We start from the raw sequence: 18934 nt of genomic DNA on the forward strand, positions 1-18934 counted from the left end.
AATACCTGAGGGTCCTCGTTCGGATCTTTCCTAGTGAATACCGGGGGGTCTAAATTAATGAAGTCACGAACCCTCGTACTGACGGACCTATCTGCATGACCAATACCTATTTCCTGATGCTGAGCCTGCGTGGCTACTAATCGGGTAAATAGCTGAATAGCATCTCTCGTCTCCTGACCAGGTGCATCCGGCTGAGGTATTGAATGTACAGAGGCGGACACTAGAGCTGGTGCCCCTCGGGACTCTTCTGGAAAGGGTAGGGTATGTGAAGTCTGAGATAAAACCTCACCATGAGACTCTCCCCGACCCCAGGTAACTCGTGGCGCTCGATTAGTAGTCTTGTCAGCCATGGACTTTCCCTTTTGGGCGGCCGTACTCTTTGGAAACATCGCTGAAAATATAATATATCGTTAGGAACATGAATTCTTGTATCGCACAATATGAGATAAAAAGAGAGGATAACATCCTATATATCCTGCAGCCTCCTGTTTATAAGTGTGGTGCGCAACACACCCATAAACAAGACTCTACTAGACAAGATCTATAGATAACCTAGGACAGAACTGCTCTGATACCACTTTTATCACGACCCAAACCGATGGGCCCTGACGGTGCCCGAGTCCTACCTGTCAAACACCCCTAAGCATGCATCTAAGATATAAACCTGAATAACATCTGCTGAATTACATGAATAATGTACATGAAGGAAATCTGCCCAAAAAGGCATACATTCATATACGTGCAACATACGTAGGGCGAGCCGACAAGGCTGTTATAGATAACTATACATCTCAAAACTGGAAACTGACAAGGCCACATACTATCCAACTAGACATACTGTCTACAGACCTCTAATAGAAATATAACTGTACAAAGACGGGACTAAGCCATGTCATACCCATATATATATATATATATATATATATATATATATATATATATATATATATATATATAATCTACAAACATATCGTACCAAAATCAAAAGCAACTCCGGATCAAGTGGAGCACGCCAACTCTCGCTGATCAAGGATCCTAACGAGGGGGACCGTCAGCTTGCCTACCTGCACCTGCGGGCATGAAACGTAGGCCCCGTGAAATAGGGCATCACTACGAAAAATGTACTGAGTATGTAAGGCATGAAAATTAATACGTAAAAGACATAGATGAAACATGGAATAAAGAAATCCATTTGTAAGCCAGAATAACTTTGTAAATTCTAAAACATTTATAATGTCATGCACGCACGTACAAATGCCATGTCATGCATAAATATGGGTGTACATAATATCATCAAGCCACTGAGGGCATCCCATCATATCATCTCGGCCACTATAGGCAACATCATCAACATATACCAACAGATCAGGTGGTGGTGCGTATATAACGCCGTAACCTTTTCACATATTCCATATACATATATTTACATGTATATGTAAATATAACATCGTAACTTTTTCCCATAACGTCATCTGGTCATGGGTCAATGCACATGTATAAATGGGTAAAATGCATGAAAAATAAGTAATAATCTCAATATTCCTTCCGGATAAACTTTTTCAACTGCGTATTATTCTGAGACCCATGAACAGAAGATAATAAAATTCACATGGGGAATCAAGAATATAGACACCCCTAATATTTATATGAATAGAGTAATTTATGGAAATTGTGTGTTTGCTCGTTTCTTCGATATAATTTGGATCATGACAAAAGAAAGAGGGGATCACCTTAACATACCTGGAGTAGGGAAAATTCCGTATAATATTCTTGGCGAAGATTGCACCGTACTCCTTTTGAACCGCAAAATTTTACGTTGCTACGATTCTAATCAATTCTCGTTATAACTTATTGCAAGAACTTCGTTGGAGATTTTGGAAACTTGGCGTTTGTGCTTGGAGTGTTGAACATAGCAAGAAAGACTTAAAATTTCATTCTGACAAAATGAACTAAGCATATATGACTAAAGACCAAGCTTTTCTTAAAGTCTTCAGTAAGCATATATGACTAAATGACAAAAGACCAAGATTTTCTTAAAGTCTTCAGCAAGCATATATGACTAAATGACTAAATAAATTACACGTTTTTCTTCCCCTAAGCATATATGACTAATTTGTCATATATTTGAATAGTGGCCTACTGCCAAGTGGGGAGTGGGGTGGAGATTATTAATTTTTACCCACTTATTAGTTAACTGGGTAGTATCCCGTTACTCGATAATTAACCAATTACTCGCATAATTTAAAATTTGTCTTAAATTACTTAAAATTTTACTTATTTTTAATATACTTTATACATTATACTATCGTGGTCATATGGTATCTTGCATGGTACTAGTTCATAATTATCGGGTATTATCACTCGACCCGTATTTATCCCAAATTAGTCATTTTCAACGAAACTCGTTTTCTTTAATTCGTGTACCCTTTATCCTTCATGACACTTATTTCTCGCTTGCTATAAATAGTGTAAATACGTTAACCTCAAGATAATTTCATCCCCGAGTCTATGTCAATTAACTGAAGATGAAACTTTTAACGTATGAAAACGCGAGATGTAACACTCCAAATGCCCTGAATCTAACCAAAATCAGTATATATCATTAATACATGCTAAAGGAACAAAGCCCAAGCGAAAATAATCGAATTAACTCAAAAATCCCGAAATTGACCATACCCGACCCCCGGGCCCACGTCTCGGAATTTGATAAAAATCATATCAATAAAATCTTTATCCTTCCATGAGTGTATACATACTAAGAACATCAAAATCGAACCTCAAATGGCCCCTCAAATCACCACTCAAAACTCTCCAAAACTCAAGTCCTAACCTTTAATTTTTAACCCTTAAATTCCACAAATTTCATGTCTCATCAGTTAGAAATTACAATATAATCGAGTATTGAGTTCAAAAACATTACCTCCAAGTGTTACCCCTTGAATCCCTCTTCAATTCCTCTCAAAAAGCTGAAAGTCCGAACTCAAATGGTGAAAAAATGACAAAATTTTGCGATGGCGAGAATTTATATGTTATGTCCAGGGGTTCTGCCTATGTGGTCCAATACCGCACCTGCGACCCCCGCACCTGCGACAAGAAGTCCGCATCTGCGGAATTTCATTTAAAGTCCCCATCTGCATCTGCGATCAAACCACCACATCTGCAGGCTCGCAGGTGCGACTAACCTTCCGCATCTGTGTTGCATTCCCATCCAACCGATCTTCGCTCCTGCAATCAAAGTGTCGCTTCTGTGGCTCGCACCTATGGTCCCCAATCCGCAGGTGCAGTTATGGCAGAAACACAGCAGCTTCAATTGCAAACTCTATTTTTCCAACTCTCCGATAACTCGTCGAAATCATCCTGAGGCCCTCGGGACCTCAACCAAATCTGCCAAAAGGTCACATATCACCATTCAAACTCATACCAACCCTCGGAACACTCAAAGTAACGCCAAAACACCAAATCACCCTCGGATTCAAGCCTAAAGATTCCAAAACTTTTGAATTCCGCCATCGATCAAAAGGTCTATCAAACCTCATTCGAATGACCTGAAATTTTGCACACATATCCCAATTGATGCAGCGGACCTACTCTAATTTCCGGAATTTCAATCTGACCCCGATATCAAAATTTCCACTACCAACCGGAAGACGCCAAAACTCCAATTTCGCCAATTCAACCCTAAATTTACCATGGACCTCTAAAATACATTACGATCACGCTCCTAAGTCCCAAATCACCTCACGAAACTATACGAACCATAAAAACCAAGTTCTGAGATCATTTAATCACAAGTCAACTTCCGGTTGACGTTTCTAACTAAAGCTTCGCAAAAAGAGACTAAGTGTCTCATTTCTCTACAAAACCACTCTGAACCCAACAAACCAATGCGATACGATAAAATGTAGTTGAACAATACATAAAGAATCAAAAATGGGGAAAACAGAGCGGTAACTCTTGAAACGGTCGGCCGGGTCGTTACAGTACTACCCCATGGTTGCATATCTTCACATAGCTAGTTTATACTACTGTCTTTGTCTTACTTTCAACAAATTAGATAGTTTTTAGTTTTCTCTAATAACTCACAAAAAGTTTTCTAGTCCAAACTGGGGCAGAAAATTTTTGTTCGCTTTGTTCGTCTGTGATGGCTTTGTAGAACCCCGTCGTAGAACACAGGTGATGATTAAAGCTTGCAGTTTCGGTCCTTCATCAGAAGAAAGAAGTCTTTCGATCAGAAGATAGTTGGAATTAGCTTTGATAATGTGCCAACAACTCAACGTCTCCAGATTCATCTTCTCAATTACGAATCAGGAAAGCAAGCAACAGAGATTGAGTCATAATCCTTTCTTCAAAGAGCATGAAGATGCAATCTAAGGTCAACATAAGCGAGCAGGTCAAGAATCAAGATTTGACTCCAGAAGACACAGATATGAATTTTTTAACTCTTAGATTGCGGACATATGTAATTCTCTTCTCTTTTTCTTTTGATGTAAGCAGTAAGTAACAATAACAGCAGCATTAGGAGTCTTAACTCCAATATCCAGTAGTCCCAGCTACTAAACTTTTCCAAAGCTACACTAACGCTAACATGATTCCTTTATAGCTAAGAATATGTAGGCAACCTCGGAAGTAAGGTTCGGTCACCTTTTTCATAAAAAATGCTTTTATTAGAGTGATATGTGGACAAATTTACTCATGGCATTCACTATCTTTGCATAAAAACTCTTCATATTCTTGAGAAAAGAGGGGGCCCTATAAATACCTAATTTTATTTTTTCTTTTACATTATATTTTAAATAATTACCATGTGTGTATTTATAGGTTTTTGAATTAGATTATGGTTAAATAGTTTGTTAAGAGGTTGTTGACATCCAATTTTGACCCTCCTTTCTTCCAAACTATTTCTGCTGCTGCTGCAGCTGCTGCAGCAGCAGCAGTGGTGGTAGTGGTAGTAGTAGCAGCAGCAGCAGGAGTAGTGGTGGTAGTGATAGTAGTAGTAGTCGTGGTGGTAGTAGTAGTGGTGGTGGTAGTAGTGGTAGTAGTAGTAGTGGTGGTACTAGTAGTGGTACTAGTAGTGATAGTAGTAGTAGTAGTAGTAGTGGTACCAGTAGTGGTACTAGTAGTGATAGTAGTAGTAGTAGTAGTAGTAGTGGCGGTAGTAGTAGTAGTGGTAGTAGTAGTCGTGGTGGTAGTAGTCGTGGTGGTAGTGGTGGTAGTGGTGGTAGTGGTGGTAGTGGTGGTGGTAGTAGTGGTAGTAGTGGTGGTAGTGATGGTAGTGGTGGTGGTGGTAGTGGTGGTAGTGGTGGTAGTAGTAGTAGTAGTAGTAGTGGTAGTAGTGGTAGTAGTGGTAGTGGTGGTAGTGGTGGTAGTGGTGGTAGTAGTAGTAGTGGTGGTAGTGGTAGTAGTGGTAGTAGTAGTGGTAGTGGTGGTAGTAGTGGTAGTGGTGGTAGTAGTAGTAGTGGTGGTAGTAGTAGTAGTGGTGGTAGTAGTAGTAGTAGTAGTTATGTCTAGTTTGTGCTAAGATCAATGGCATGATTTTATGCACATAGCAAGACAAATAAAGGCAAAGATTTGAAAAACTTCCCTTTGTAGTCTCTTCTCTTCTTTTCTTTTTCTTCTCTTTCTTTTTTTTATTATTTTTCTTCTTTTTTTTCTTTTTTTTTTTGAACCACTTTCCTTGCACTGCTTTGTTCCTGTTTCACGCAAAGAAAAATTTGTCAGTTTTGAAAATGGTGGTCAGTTTGTGGCCTTGAGTCTTGGGCAGCTTGGATTTTGCTCGAGTCGGTCTCAAGAGACTTTTGCTCTACATTAACCCTGATTATTTTACCCCCAGTACCATTTGTATTTGTAGCTCAATCAGCTTTATCCCAACTGGAGATCTTTTCTTAGGTGACCTTTTTTGATATGTTGAAACGACTTCCTACTTTTGAGCAATTTGTCCGTCAGAGAGAATCACGAGGTGACTTTGCTTGCGCCAAGTAGGCTGACAAGAGTCTTTAGGGGGAGACTTTGCATGAATCCTCAAGGCATGTTGATAGTAACAACTGAGTGTGCTGGCCAAATTTACTTTGCAACTGAAAAGCTGGTAGCAGATTTTGAAATTTTTTCTTGCTTGTTTTGACAAGGACTGACTCAGAGTGGAGGACACAAATAATGCAAAGAGATAATATTAACAAGAAATGTCCATGTCGGGAATGATAGAAGGAAGGGTTTTTTTAATAACTAGCCTTAATGATCATGACATGTATTTTGGTGATCTATCAAACTAATCCAATATTCCTTTTTACCGTTCTTATGACCTTTGAAGTTGGGCTTGTTCGTACCAATTCTTTGCATCAGCTTCATGACTCACTCTCGGCAATAAGTTTCTCTCATTTATTCATCTTTGCTTACCATCGTCTTACAGTGCCCGTGAGGGTTTTCACTAATAAGACTCTCTCATTTTTTTTCTTTTTCTTTTTCTTTTTCTTGTGCGAGCAACTTGACAGTGTTTTATGTCGCGTGACAGTCGTTGCTCATTGCATGCTTCTCTTGGCATTCTTGAAGGCATATTGGGAGGTCTTTATTTGGATGGTTTTGGATAGGGTTGGACAGAAGGGTCAGCATGAAGGCTTAACGTAGAATCAAAATAAAAGGGGGTGTAGACTTGCAACTCTTGGAATCTACTATTTCAAAAGTAAAATAAAATCTTTGCCCCAGTTTCAGTTACTGGGGATTTTTTTTGAAATTTTTGTTTTCTTTTCTGAATTCTTAGTTGGTTGGACCGAACCGTGGGGCTGCCTACGTATCCATTTTTAAGGAATCAGATCGAACATAGTTCAAACATTTGACCTAACTAATTTTTTCATTTTTCTTTTTGTTGTTTTTTCTTTTCTTTTCTTTTCTTCTTTTTTTTCTTTCTTTTTCTTTTGTTTTCAAAACAAGTTGCCCCAGCTCCTATTTTTAGGGCATGGACCTTTGACAAATCTTTTTTTTTAACTTTCTAAGAATTGCCCCAGTTTGTACTCTTGGGACATGGATTTTTTTTTGACTCTAAACTTGATTCCAAAAGAGGGTAGTCAAAGAAAATAACACAGGCTCAAAAGGAGTAGCGAAGGATATAAAGTGTTTGGGTAGCAGAAAAAGGGCCTCCCAACCTCGAGAACGCCAAACATAGTATCTTTTCGCGATCACAGCATTGACGAACATGTCTGTCTTCTTGGTGTGCCGTGGTCAGAAGATATTTTTTCATCCCTTAGTGACAAACTTTCCAACAAAATTCAATTGATTAAACATCCTCAAGCCAGATCATCCCTTACTCTTCACAATGTATTTTTTATATTTTTTTTAGTTATCCAATTCCAGATTAAATTAGTTCTTAAGATCTGGCCAATATTTCTGCATGCATGTCATGTCATTAGGACTAGAGACAAAAGAACTAGGAACAGAATAACACAAAAGAACAAATTGTATTTTATTGAGTAAAGGATGAAAAGGTTTTACAACTAAACAAGCAACACAAAATACGAGTTACAACCCTAAAATAACCCGAATAATGAAAATAGCAACAGAACAGACAGACAAGACCCACACAAACAGAATTGAGGGATAGAAGGGTTTGACTCAATAAAACAAATAAAATCTGGATCACAACCCTGAAATAACCCAGATAATAGAAAAAACATCAAAACAAGCTACCAAGATTCCTTCCTAGTGAGGAGGAAAAGACTTTTCAATTGCTAGGCTTGACATTTAGCCACAAATTTGCTCATCAGAATCAGCAGAGCCTTCTCCAATTTCACCATCATTAACTTCAGTTAGCAAGTTCCCAAGAGGATTCTCATACTCCATGTCACCAGACATCACCCCCACAAAGTGTGCATCGTGATGGGCAGGTAAAGGATTCTGCGCGATATTCTGTGTGTCACTGTCTTGGATCACAATCAGGTTTTTCTGGATCATCCTTTCTATTTCTCTTTTCAAATCCCGACAGTTTTCAACATTGTGCCCCTAGGCATTGGAATGGTATTCACACCTTTGAGAAGGGTCAAAGCTTCTTGCACATGGGTCCACATGATTTGGAGGAATAGGAGCAATCATGTCATAATGCTTTAATTTCTCAAACAAGCTTGCATAGGACTCTCCTATTGGTGTAAAATTATCTTTCAACCTTTGTTCCCTTCTATACCCCTGGCTTGGATGTGGGTTATAGGGCATTTGAAAATTTTGTGGAGGCTGGTGGAGATTTTGCGGTACTGATGCTCGCCTTCTGGGGTGTCTTGGTGGCCGGGCGACATATTGAGGTGCAGCAACAGAGTATTGAGGGTTCTGAAGTGGATAATAGTATTCAGGGGAATCATGGGAAACCTGATGAGGTTGCTCATTCCTTTGAGATGCTCTCCTAGGACCTCTTCTCGACCCTGATGTCATCATGATTTCTTCGTGCTTCTCATTCGTGTCACTAAAATTATCGGATTCAATCGGGACAGCCTGAGTTGCGGCTTTGAGAATTGCTTGACTTATAATTTTGCCTGTCTTAAGACCATTCTCAATCATTTCCCCCATTTTGATTGCTTCCGAGAAGGATTTACCCACTGCGGACATCATGTTTTGAAAATAATCTAGCTCTTGAGCCTGAAGGAAGACAGTGATTAACTCGTGCTCATCCATGGGTGGCTTAACTCTGGCTGCTTGCTCTCTCCATTTAATGGCATATTCTTTGAAACTTTCAGTTGGTTTTTTCTTCAAGTTTGAAAGGGAATTGCGGTCTGGGGCAATGTCAATATTGTATTGGAACTGTCTGACAAAGGCCTGTGCCATGTCATCCCAGACATACCAACGAGACGTGTCTTGATCCATAAACCATTCGGAGGCTTTCCCCAAAATAAGCCATCAATAATTTTTCATTTCTTCCAGCACCTCTCAGTTGATTGCAATACCTTTTTCAGGTGAGCTATGGGATCTCCATGTCCATCATACTTTTCAAATTTGGGAGTCTTGAAACCAGGCGGCAAGTGGACATCGGGGAACATACATAGATCTTTGAAGGCAACACTCTTTTGACATGTCAACCCTTGCATGTTTTTCAACCGTTGTTCTAAGCTTTTCACTCGTTGGGCCATTTCTTCATGTACCATCTTTCGGGCAGGCTTCTCAATGTTTGCAGGAAGATCAAACGAGTACGAATGGTACTCAAGAGAGTGGTACTGCTCTTGCTGTGTAGCAAATTGTGACTCATGGCGAGGCTGTCCTTGACCACGGGCCCATGCTTGACACATTTCGGTCATTTGCTGTTTCAGTATTCTATTTTTCTCAAACACAGTAGACTCTTGTTGAACCCTCTAACCCTGAGTCTCTTGAGCACTTGTAACAACTTCGATGTCAGTTATCATTTTTCCTTGGATCTTGTGTTGCCAGCTTACCACAAACCGACCACCTCAACTTTCTTCACAATTCAAAACAAAACATGTTAGAATGGACTCAGTCGGTCCTTATTATTATCAACATTTTTCATTTTTTTCATTTTTTTCTCATCTTTCTTTTGAATGGTTGATCGAACCTGATGTGGGTTGCCTACGTATCATGTGGGAACATGAATCAAATGTTGCATAGTTTGGGAAGATTACGAATAAAGGAAATAAACTAACTCTTTTTTTTGGATTTTGAATTTGAATTTTTTTTTCTTTTAAATTTTCGAAAGAAAGACTTATAAAGAAGAAAGAGAATATTTTTGGATTATGATTTTGATTTTTTTTTTCTTCAGAACTTTTGAAAAGAAAGACTTCTAAAGAAGAAAGATTTTTTTTTTTGAATTTTGACACTTTTTTTTTGGAATTTCGAAAGAAAAAGTTCTAAAGAAGAAAGAAAATATTATTTGATTTTATTTTGGAATTTATTTTGAATTTATGAAAGAAATGCTTCTAAAGAAAAAGAAAATATTTTTGAATCTTGAATTTTCTTTTTAATTTTTGAAAGAATAATGAAAGTATTTTTTGATTTTGAGAAGAAATTAAAAGAAAATATTTTTGTATTTTTTTAAAAAAAATTAGGGTCAAAAGAAAGACTTTATAAATAAGTAATGGAAAATATTTTTTGATTTTTAAAAAAAATTGTGGGCCGGAACCGATGAGGTTTGCCTACGTATCTCACATCCGGTGAGAATCAGACTCGCGTAGTTCGCCCAGTTTTGACGGAACAGGGGAAACATGACTTTTAAAAACAATCACTTATTTTCTTTCTCTCTTTTTTTTTTGAAAATTCGGGCAGGTTTCGGACTTGGAATAGCTACCTCTCACTTCTTCTTTTTTTTGATTTTCTTTTTCATTCATTTTTTTATTTTCTTTCCCTATTCTAGAAGCCGGTCAACATACAAATCCGAAGCAATAATGCACAAGTAGCAAGTAGAATGCATCAGGATGGTCTTTTCATTTCGGGTACACCTGTCCTAGACAGACCCAACCCCTGTGTTGAGTCTCCAAAGTCAAATGCACATGATGCAGACAAGTGTTCCTACTAAGGATCCGACATGAGGCTTTGTTATACTAGGTTTAAAACCTGGGTTTATTGTTCTAGACCTGGCTTACCCGAGCGGACAACTCGAGCCGGGGGGGCTGCGTACTAGTAACCAAAAGATCATTCGGCTTTGCAACTTGTCCGAACCTCGTTCTATTTGGGATATGACACTAACAGAAAGAAGTCACGCCAGCGTGCACTCCTCAGGAGAGAGAAAAGAGGGGTTTCGTAGCAGTTTATATACAGTTCAAATAATATCAAAGCGGTAAAAAGCAACATTTAGATTAGACCCAAACATATAATAAAATCAGATAAATAGCCAAATATAACAATTATTCTAAGCTTGAATTCTTGAACCCTGAACCAGAAGTTCTGGGTTCTTATCCCCAGCAGAATCGCCAGAGTTGTCACATCTCCTTTTTTATACACCCTCGTAAGGGTATGAGGGAGTTTTTTCCAACTTAAAGTGACAATCGAAATGGGATTATTTATTTATTAAATTCAGAGTCTCCACTTGGGATAATTTTATGGTGTCCCAAGTCACCGGTTCAAATCCCGAATCGAGGAAAAGATTGACTCTGTATTACAGTCCGCGAACACAGAAATCCGGGTAAGGAATTCTGTTAACCCGAGAGAAGGTATTAGGCATTCCCGAGTTCCGTGGTTTTAGAACGGTCGCTCAACTGTTACAATTGGCTTATTATCTGATTTTAATACATGTTTTAGCATATGGTTCAATTTTAACTTATTAAGCGCTTTTATTTAATTATTTTTACGAAAAAGATTCAACGCCATCTAAAACATGTCTCGAACCACGTCACATAAATGCACCCGCGGTCCATGACACATTTTATCTAACGTTGTTTGAGATTTAGATTTGGGTCACATAAATGCACACCCGAATTTATAACATGATAATTATATAATTAATGTGCTTAATGCCTGAAGATCTTTTGGTTCTTTTGTTTTATCAACACAATACACCAGTAATATATCATTATCCCAGTAATATATCATTATCAACTTTGGCGAATTTGCAATGCCTGATTTTCTGCCTAGACCATTAGAGGGTGTTTTTCCACTGCCACTTCTTAAAGAATTTCCTTTCCCCTCTTCTTGTTTACACTTGATTAAGGACCTCCACATGCAATGGCATTAACAAAAAGACTCAAATTTCTTGTATAACAAAATGAAAACTCGTTCATAGTGCTTCTGAAGAGACCATCATCACAATAAGGAACAAGCACCATTAGGAGGTCTGTGGCTTTTATGTATACGCAATTACTCACATGACAAAGAAAGGAATGTAAGAAATCTATATGCATGAGTCAGAAAAGAAAATAATAGTAATTACAAACTTACCAATAACCTCAACAAGAAACAGTACGACTTTTTGCTCGGTAAACATTAGTTTTAACAGAGAATTACATGGATAAGAAATTTGCTAACTAAGCTAATAATGAAACTTAACAACTAAATCAGAACAAAACAAACAGTGAGAAAAACACACTTCATTCACATGAACTTCAATATCAAAACAAGTAAAGAAAGGAAAAAGAAAAACAGACCTGAAATTAAAACTTCGATTAATGGAAATTTTCAGCAATTACACAAGCAACGTAAGCCAACTACTAACGCCGAAATTGGAGACGGACGGAGCTCGAAAAAAACGACTTCGAATAGCACCCCAATCGATCGACCTCGGATCTTCAATGAACTCGGTTCAACAATGGCAACGAAAAAGAAACCCGCTGGATTTTTTAAAGGAGACAGGAAAATCCGAGATGAAGACCAGATCTGAAGGTTTTAAAAAGTGACGCTAGATCTGAAGATTTTGATACTGTTAGTCCCCATTTCAGGCGAGATTTACTATTTCCGGTGTGATTCCATTATCCTATCTACAAATCTCGACCGGAATCGACCTTGGCTAACTCAAAAACTCATTGAAAACACTGGTTCGCCGGATTTTATGCAGGTCTAAGGTTGTTCCGGCGATTTCATCGTTAGGGGTCTTCGATGGGTGTCGAAGAAGATGAAGTTGCAGGGGAATCGTTTGGTATTTTTTGTGTTCTCTGTTGTTTCTTTGTGCTTAGGGTGTATTCAGGAAGAAGGAACGTTAGGGAGTGTCATTTTTTGAGCAAAACCCATTTTCTTCCTTAGGCGTCTAGGTATTTTTTTTGTTCCCCTTCTTGATTGTAGGCGTTAGGTTTCTATTGTAAAGAAACGGTTGCTTGTGATATTCAGTGTATCTCCCTATGTTTAGGTGTTAGGTACTATTATACGGATTAGGGATTAGGTTAGGGGTATGGGCCTAGGAATTATGGGCTAGATCCAAAATTAGGCCTAAAAATGGGTTGCTCGAGCTCAAGTTTTATTCTTTCCCCGCAAACGAGACTAAAAATGCTACCCTATTTATTAATTAATTTTACTTAAATAAAATAACTATTGAAATAAGACTAACCGTTAGAACAAAACTATTTTTCGTATTTTCCAAGATTAAAAATGACTACAAAATATTAATGAAACTATTTTTTGTAATTTTCGTTTTCTTGTAATAAAATAAAGTAAAAGAGTAAAAATGAGTTGAAATAGCTATATTAGGCCTAAATTAAATATTTACGTGCTAAAATATAAAAAATCTTGGGGAGGGTCAAAAATCACATGTCTACACCATGTTGCGCAATATTTCCTGCAAAGCTTAACAACGCTAAAAACAATTGTTAGGAAATAAGATGCAATATGTCATAAAAGTAATCTTATGAAAGTAATATTTAGGCATCAATTCATAAGAAATGCGAATTTAAAACATATAAAAATATAATTTCATGGTGACATATTTCATGGTCGGCAACGGCACATGAAAATTAGTTTATAAAGGTAAATGCATTTGGCAATGATTTATGAAAGATATATTTTGGCAATGTTTATGCAAGCGGGACCACTCGGGTCGAAATAAATTAAATGTCCTTTTGAGGAAGGATTAACTTCAATATCCAATTTGAGGGCGTATTGACCTGATATATCCTATTTGAGGGCGGATAGACTCGATATATCCTATTTGAGGGCGGATAGACCCGATATATCCTATTTGAGGGCGGATTGACCCGATATATCCTATTCGAGGGCGGATGGACCCGATATATCCTATTTGAGGGCGGATGGACCCGATATATCCTATTCGAGGGTGGATAAACCCGATATATCCTATTATCAGGTGGACAACCTTGTGTCCAATTAATCAGGCGGACAACCTAATGTCCTATTAATCAGGTGGACTACCTCATATCCTATTATCAGACGGACTGCCTTATCTCCTATTATCAGGCGAACGACCTCATGTCCTATTAATTAGGAGGACTACCTCATGTCCTATTATCAGGTGGACAACCTCATGTCCAATTATCAGGCGAACGGCCGCATGTCCTATTAATTAGGACTACCTTATGTCCTATTATCAGGCGGACGACCTCATGTCCTATTATCAGGTGGACAACCTCATGTCCTATTATCAGGCGGACTACCTTATGTCCGATTATCAGGTGGACAACCTCATGTCCTATTAATTAGGCGGACGACCTTTTGTCCTATTATTAGGTGGGCGAACCTAGATGCATGGCTCTTGATTTGCAATTTCAAATATTGGTGTGGTGCAGAAGCTTGGTGTGATGCTTCATTTGTAGTCTTGGAATTCGTAATGCGGTGTAAAGAGCTTGGTATAATTTCTTCGAAGTAACACATATTGATGGTGCAATGCAGAGGGATTGATGCGACGCTTTTGCAATAGCGAATGGTGCGGTCCAGAGCACTTGATGCAATGCCTTCGTAGTAAAGAAATTCCTGGTGCAATGCTAACAGTTGTTGGAGCTTCAAAATGAAGTTTTTCCATTAATAAAATTCCTCCGCTCAAAGAAAAATTATAAGTTTCAACGTTTGATTTGTGCTTGCTTGGCTTCATCCATTGTTTTGCATGAACTTTGCGACTTTTGACTTGACATTGAGCTTTGCGATAGCATGTAATGTTCGAGAATAGCTAAAATATGCCCCTGCATTACTCAAAGCAAATTCGTTAGTATAAAATAAAGTGGTTGCCTTGCATTGAACGTCAAAGTTTGGTTGTGAATCTGCAACTTGTTGCCATGTTATTCTAGAATTTGCTATTGTGCTTGTAATAAATATGTAGATCGAGATTTCATTTTCTGCTTTGCCGAATGATGAGGATCCTTCTGCAAAATCTACCCCAGTTTGGCTTTTGGGGTAAATAGGATTTCTATTATGATGGGACCGAATCCATAGGGCTGCCTACGTATCCCCTCTTAAACGGGAATCAGGTCGAAACGTAGTTCGTTTACAAAAGCAAGGCATGATTACAAAAATAGTTATTCATATGATGATTGTGAGCACGTGATTTTTGCTTCACGAAAACTACTCCAAAAGAAATCAAAAAATAAAACAAATTGCCTTTGGGTACAATTTTGAGAATTTTGCGTGACATTTTGGATAATTATTTCTGTCTGTGAATGTTTACCTTGTTTTAATTAATTGAAAAATATCAAAATACCTGTTGCATGCATATTTAGGATTTAATTATGCATTCTTGAATTAATTGAACCATGTTTTGTTTTCAAGAGAAAGAAAATCACAAAATAATGTATTTTTTGCATTTTTAGCATTTCATGTCCTAGTTATGTGATTTTATTTAATTGTGTGTGTTAATTGTTATTAAAAGTTAATTAGTACTTTTATAAATTAATCTAGTCCTATAAGTTAATTTAAGATTTTTGGAATTTTTAGTTTTATTAATTTAAGGAAAAGAAAGGCAAAATAAAAGAGTGTTAAGTCATATTTGGGCCAAATTAATTTAAAGTCCATCATCCCAAATAATTTTTCTTCCCCTTTGAAATTGAAACCAGTCCAAGACAGCCCAAATACCCAGCCCATACCCCATCCCCGACCCGGTCTGCCCCATAGCCCAAACGATTACCCCCCCCCCCCCCTTTTTCCATTTTCATTCTCATTTCCAATCCCTAACAAAAAAAAACCCTAAACTACCTGCCCCCTCTTCTCTTCATCTTCTCCAAACGACCCTTCCTTCTCCCTCGACATCCATGGCTGCCCTCCTTCTTCTTCTTCGAACCAACGACCACCGTCGACTCCATCAACCCGTCGACAACCTACAGCCCAACGACCCTCCAGTCGCGAGCCCCAGCCAAGTCCGCCCGTCGCTGCACTGTTGACCACTGGCCAGCCTTCTCCATCGACGTCCAACGACCACCGCAGACTCCATCACTCGTCGACAGCCCGCCTTACGCCCACCACGACCACGTCCAGCAGCCACTGCCAGCTTCTCCAAACGACCACCTCCCTTCACGCCAGCCCCACTACCAACGACCACCGTCGACTCCATCAGCTCGTCGACCACCTGAAACAACCTGCCTCACCTTCTCCATAGCCACCCTCTAGTCCAAAACGAGACCAGCCATCCGAGGTCGTGCTCAGACATACGTCGAGGTAGTGCATCGAGTTTCCGTCTGAGTCTGTGTTTGTTAGTCAAGCGTCGAAATAGTGTTGTGAATGAATCTGTGTTTCATCGGAAGTTCAGCATTGTTCGACGTCGGATCGTCAGTATAAAGGTCAGCCATAGCTCGTTCACGGATTTTTTGCTTTTTCTTTGGAGTTTCGTTTTCACTATGTGTAACGGATCAAGAAAGTGCAGTAGTAAAGGTCATATCTTTTACCTCGAATCTATGCTATTCACGGATCTATTTGTGGTTTCGTTTTAATGTGGTTTCATTTTGATAAAGTTTTTGCATGAAGTATCCTACTGCATATTCGTTGAAATTATATGTGTATGCGTTTTGACGACTTTCCTACTGTTTTGAGTTCAATTGATGATTGTGTTTAGTGATTTGGATATACTTGTTTGTTCTGTTAAGTTTGTTCTGATATGAATCTGGCCTTGTTGAATTGTCCTAATGTTGTTGATTGGGAGTTAGTTTCATGTGTTTAATTAGTCAATTGTTAGTATTTCTCACTTAAGATTGGTTATAGCTGCTATAGTTGGGTTAATTGATTAGGAGGATTGGATATAGCTGATGAGGTAGAATGGTAATTTCAGTAGTTTCAGGGGTATTTTGGGATTTAAAGTTTCAAAAAATGATTAATTTGGGTGCTCTGTCCACTAAGCACTAATAATATTAAAATAAGGGCATTATTTAATACATAGTAGGGGACAAGACATTTGCTAATGGGGAACATAACATGATAGTATGGGAGTCAATAGGAATATTATAATAGCCCATAGTTTTGATTGAAACAATAGGGAACAAGGCATGCAAGTGTGGGGAACAAAATAACTTTAAACAAGAAGACATTAAGTAGTAGGATTCAAAGGGGGATGGGCAGTTAGAATCTGATGGTTTCAAGGCAGAGATAACATGCCTGTTTTTGGGTTATAAAAAGGATCATTCAAGATAGAAAAGGGGCTGGTTTTTTGAAGGAAAAACCAGTTCTCTTTCAGTTTTTTTAGAGAGTCTAGGTTGGATTTTTAACATTTAAAAGTTCAGTAATTTGAAAGTAAAAAAGAGGGCTGGTTTTTTTAATCCTAAAAGGTTCAGTGTGTGAGAGCTAAGAAACTGAAAAGTGAGGTCTTTTCTTTCACTGTTGAATATCAGAACTAGTACTGTTGCTGTTTCATTGGTGTTGATGGTTGGTATTTCTGGAGTTTCAATTGGTTCTTCCTGAGTTTGCTATTGGTTATTTGCTACTATTTCATTGGGTGTTGCTGGAATTCTGTTGGTTCCTTTTTTTTTAATCTGTTACTGGGTTGTTCTGTCACTGTGTTGCTGTGTTATTACTGTTGCTGACTGCTCCTTCATCTTCTTGTATTTCCATTATCCAGGTACACGTTCTAAAGCTCTCAAATTTAATGGAAAGGAAGTAAAGAGTTGTTGGAATGGATTTCTGAACTTCCCCTTTTCTTTGTGTTTACTTTAATGTATAAGCAGTAGTTCACTTGATATTTAATAACATGTATTAGAATGACTTGGGAATGCATAAACTGGACTGATTGAATCTATTTCTACAAACATGTGAATATCAATTGTAATTAATCTTAGTTGGTGATTATTAGTTATGAAATATACTGTACTTAATTCTTCTTCAGTAGTCGTGAAATAGTTTCAAATAGTTTATGTCACAAAACAGGTTCAAATTGTTTATATGTTGGTTTAATAGGTCTAATTCTGAAATTGCGATTTCACTTGTGTAAATAACATCCTTTTAAATAGCAATGTAAATAATGTTAGTAACTAATACTAGTTCTCAAACATTAGTGATTAATGTTAGCTTGATGTCAGTTTTTAGGCATTGATGCATTTTTCAACAAGTTGTAAAAAGAGTTCAAAAAATGGCTTTGTATTACACATAGTTAATTCCAATAGTCCAGTTCATATAATAAAGCTAGAGTTGAACGGGATCGAAATGATAGCTGGTTTGTTAATATTTACAACAGCATGCGGCGGATCTTAAGTTATGTAGTGGGTTCAAACTAGAAGGTGTTTCCTTTTGTTTGGACCCGGACTTGAACTTGAAGCCCGAACTTTTAATACTAATTGATTAGGATTTTCCTTTATTCATAGATACAAATAAATAGAAAATCATAGTCGCTTTAGGATATTCTTGAATAAAAATGAGATGAGCTTCGCCAAATAAAACGCATAGATTGCGGGGCCCTCACAAATGAATGTATTAATTACTTAGAACTCGGGATCGGCCGCTTAGCGAACTTCACGGCCATTTCCCAAAATAACCCCGTAGTCTCTTTAGGCGCATACTTTAAATAACATTACCTTCTTATACCCGGGTGCACATTTATGTGACCCAAATCCAAATCTCAACGAAGTCGAAATGTGTCATTAATCACGGGTACATTGATTGTGACGTGGTTCGAGATGCATTTCCACAACGTTGCAAATTCCTTTTAAAAATAATGAATGAGACGGGCCTCGACAAACAGAAATACACAAGATGCGGGGCCCTTTATACGTGTTGGTAAAATTACTTAGACCTCGGGATGGGCCATTTAGCAAAAGTTCACGGCCTTACCCAAAATAATGATACGCTAGTCGCTTTAGGCGCGCCTTTAATAATTTACTTTCTCAAACTCGAGTGCACATTTATGTGACCCAAATCCAAATCTCAACAGAGTTGAAATGTGTCAATAACCACGGGTGCATTGATGTGACGTGGTTCAAGATGTATTTTCACGACGTTGCAATGCTCGTTAAAAATAATAATAATAAAAGCAGTAAATAGTTAAAATTTCCGCATAGGTTCAACATGTATAAAAATTAGATAAATAAGCCGAATACGACAGTTGAGCGACCGTGCTAGAACCACGGAACTCGGGAATGCCTAACACCTTCTCCCGGGTTAACAGAATTCCCTA

At 38.0% G+C, this 18934-nt stretch overlaps 1 long non-coding RNA gene across 1 annotated transcript; it reads right to left on the reverse strand.

Annotated features, from left to right (window-relative positions):
- Nucleotides 1-701: 701 nt before the first annotated feature.
- On the reverse strand, nucleotides 702-12719 carry LOC138876450 (uncharacterized). Its single transcript, XR_011401717.1, has 2 exons — nucleotides 12057-12719; nucleotides 702-1070 (listed from the first exon to the last, which is right to left on the reverse strand). It is a non-coding gene; the product is annotated as an uncharacterized lncRNA (long non-coding RNA).
- Between the last annotated feature and the right edge of the window lie 6215 nt (nucleotides 12720-18934).

This window comes from Nicotiana sylvestris, chromosome 8 (genome assembly GCF_000393655.2).
Source record: "Nicotiana sylvestris chromosome 8, ASM39365v2, whole genome shotgun sequence".
NCBI lineage: Eukaryota > Viridiplantae > Streptophyta > Magnoliopsida > Solanales > Solanaceae > Nicotiana > Nicotiana sylvestris.